Consider the following 3,695-nt stretch of genomic DNA (forward strand, 5'->3'; position numbering starts at 1 on the left):
GCCACAACCCACCTACACAGAGAAAGGGAGGGAGGGACACAGTCATGAGATGGGCAAGAAGAAGCTACCACCAATTGCTTACCCAATCCTCTCAGATGTACACAAGTGCCTAGGGGGTAAGGATAGTCATAAGATGGGCAGGGGCAAGAAAGGAAGATGGACAGAATATAGACAGAATATAGATATCACAGGTAATCTTTGAATTGAAGGTCTGAAAAGACTCCAATAACATCCCCAGTCTTCTAACCCAAGGCTTAGTAACATAAAGGAGAGAATCCTGACCTTAGAGAAACATGTGCATGATTTGTTAAATATAAAAAAGAGTTACCAAAAGTGCATAAGTTAGGCTTCAGCCCTAAAGAAGGACAGCAAAGTGGCTTACTCTTCTTGTTGTTGTTGAACAAGGACAGGGAGAGAGCTGGTTCTAAGTCATGCAACTTTATCTCCTCTCGGTCTCGACCTGCTTTCCAGAAGTCCAGAGCCACCTGTGTTATGTGCTGTACTCCAGTGTTGCTTTGGAGATGAGCAAAACAAACTAGTAGATATTAAAGTTGCACTATGCAGAAATGTCCTGGTTGCTAAAACTAATAGTTTGCACAATTTCAGTTTGTGACACAAAATAAGCTAGTAGAGAATCACTGTGCCATCTAAAACGCTTTGAAATATATTTTCTACAACTAATAATATTGTTGTTTCAGCTGTTTGAAGCTGGTGTAAAAAAACGAGTAAAAGTAAAATGACAAAAACAAAACTTAAGAATGGGAAGCATAGAAATTGAGCACATAACTGATCTACTCCTTCTTAGACTTGCTTTCTAGTAGAATGACATTTCTATGTGAGTTTAGTCAGGTCGCCCATAAATATTGCATATTGCCACTTTAAGCTGGGTCCAACGTTCTTTTTCTTCCTCACTGGTCCGGACATGGGGTAGTTTATAAATGCATTAGGTTCTAGAGGTCGACCGATTAATCAGAATGGCCGATTAATTAGGGCCGATTTCAAGTTTTCATAACAATCGGAAATCGGTATTTTTGGGCGCCGATTTAGCGATAAAAAATAAATTACAAAAAATATACCTTTATTTAACTAGGCAAGTCAGTTAAGAACACATTCTTATTTTCAATGACGGCCTAGGAACGGTGGGTTAACTGCCTTGTTCAGGGGCAGAACGACAGATTTTCACCTTGTCAGCTCGGGGGATCCAATCTTGCAACCTTACAGTTAACTAGTCCAACGCAATAACGACCTGCCTCTCTCTCGTTGCACTCCACAAGGAGACTGCCTGTTACGCGAATGCAGTAAGCCAAGGTAAGTTGCTAGCTAGCATTAAACTTATCTTATAAAAAACAATCAATCATAACCACTAGTTAACTACACATGGTTGATGATATTACTAGATATTCCTATAATAACTACAACCTAAAACTTCTTACCTGGGAATATTGAAGACTCATGTTAAAAGGAACCACCAGCTTTCATATGTTCTCATGTTCTGAGCAAGGAACTGAAACGTTAGCTTTCTTACATAGCACATATTGCACTTTTACTTTCTTCTCCAACACTTTGTTTTTGCATTATTTAAACCAAATTGAACAATTTTCATTATTTACTTGAGGCTAAATATTTTTTATTTAGGTATTATATTAAGTTAAACATAAGTGTTCATTCAGTATTGTTGTAATTGTCATTATTACAAATAAAAACAATTTTTTTTTTTTTTTTTTATTATTATTATTTTTTTTTTTAAATCGGCCGATTAATCGGTATCGGCTTTTTTGATCCTCCAATAATCGGTATCGGCGTTGAAAAATCATAATCAGTCGACCTCTATTAGGTTCATGTGTAGTGATTTTATTTGCAAAATAAAAAATCTGAAGTAACTGAAGTTTAGTTTTTGGAGCCGTATCTGATTGACAGCTGACGTTTAGGTAAGTAAAACCATGGTTACTACAACGAGTCGTTAAATTGTGGGAAAGATAGGATGATGTATGTCTAATATATTTGACTGTAAAAAAAAAAAAAATCTAAAGTATCCAAAAACACATGAATTCTTATCACACTGCTGGTCTGTCTGGCCTACCTGAGGAAGATGAAGATGGCTTGGCGGTACGAGACCCCATTCAGATATTCGTAGTAACCCAGGTAGGGCTTTATACAGTCGATTAGTCCAGGATGCATCCCGTCAAAGATGAACATGGAACGTGGGCAGTTGGTGACGCTGCCTTTGATCCACTGCTGCAGCTGAGACTGAGGGATGGTCACAGCAGTAAAAACACAGACTTATCTACAGCAATGAAGATCGCTCACAACATAGGCGCAAAAAACATGTAATAATTTTTTTTAAATTCTGATATACATCCTGTATCATATAGAACCCTCAAATTCAAATCTTTGACCTGGAAGCCAGTTCCACTGCTTTTTTGTTCTTCATTCTTCCCATTCAACCAGGGATCGATTTAAACCTGGGACACCAGGTGGGTGCAATTAATTCTCAGGTAGAACAGAAAACCAGTAGTATTCCAGACCTCGTAGGTTAAGATTTGAATTTCACTGATAATGAACATGCATAAGTGTTTATTTTTTTTTGCAGCCTAATTCTCCATTGAAATTTCCCTGCCAGTTACTGGGGATTATATAACAAAATATTTGTTTTACCTTGTAGTTCTCAAGCTGACTCGAATGAAGTAAGTGAGTAGAAGTCACAAACAGATGGACAAAACTGCTGGCCATGCCCTCCTTGTAGATGTTTTCAGCTATCAACTGGCTGACTAAGTTCTTCCCTGTGCCACTCCAACCATGTAGAGAGAGCACCAGGGGCTTTATAGGGTTTTTATCGTTCATGAAACCCGTTACAGCTTTCTGGACGACTCTGGAGGCAACATGTTGACCAAACAGCTTCTGATCTAGGGCCACTTCCAAACCTGATGACAGGGCAGGAGTTGATTATTAAGTGTTAATGAATGGGACGTGCTACGAATACCAAGTTCGCTTTTGTTATCGAAAGGGAGACTGAACAATATGTTGTTTATAATCATTAAACTATTATATTTAACATTAAACTATCCACAATCAATTGCTAATGCACTTGTAACCTTACAATTGTACTAGTTTAATGTCAATATAAGAAAATCTGCAAAATTAATAAGGGAATGACCTGAAAAGTAATGATTTGGAATGATTTGGGGAATTGGTAAAAATAGATGATAGAGGCTTATTGTATATGTGGAATTGTGAGCACTATCACACATATTGACAGGGCACTTCAAATTAAGAGCCTATCGCATGTCAACGGACACTGTAGCCCTAGCGCATACGTTCTAGATGGTAGAATGAAACTGAAATCAGACACTTAATTGTATAACTCTACCAAATGTAGGCACAATTTTGACTCCAGAACAGGCACAGTGGAGAAATCATGATTTCTTATCATTCCCAGCAACTTGAAGGAATGCTGCAATTTAGCACCTCTACAGAACAGTATCTATCTTTCATTCAGCCATCAACGAAAGCTTAAACAAGTATTTCAAACAAATAACAATATGCATCAACGACCGAACCAAAATTTATCAGAAAACATGTTGCGTGTTTCACAGCTTTTACTATTTCCTTACAACGGTCAAACTGAAATTTAAAACATAATAGTCTTACATGTTTTATTTTTTATTGCATTTTTCTCCCGTCCCTATCTCTCTCCT

This window comes from Salvelinus sp. IW2-2015, unplaced genomic scaffold (genome assembly GCF_002910315.2).
Source record: "Salvelinus sp. IW2-2015 unplaced genomic scaffold, ASM291031v2 Un_scaffold16440, whole genome shotgun sequence".
NCBI lineage: Eukaryota > Metazoa > Chordata > Actinopteri > Salmoniformes > Salmonidae > Salvelinus > Salvelinus sp. IW2-2015.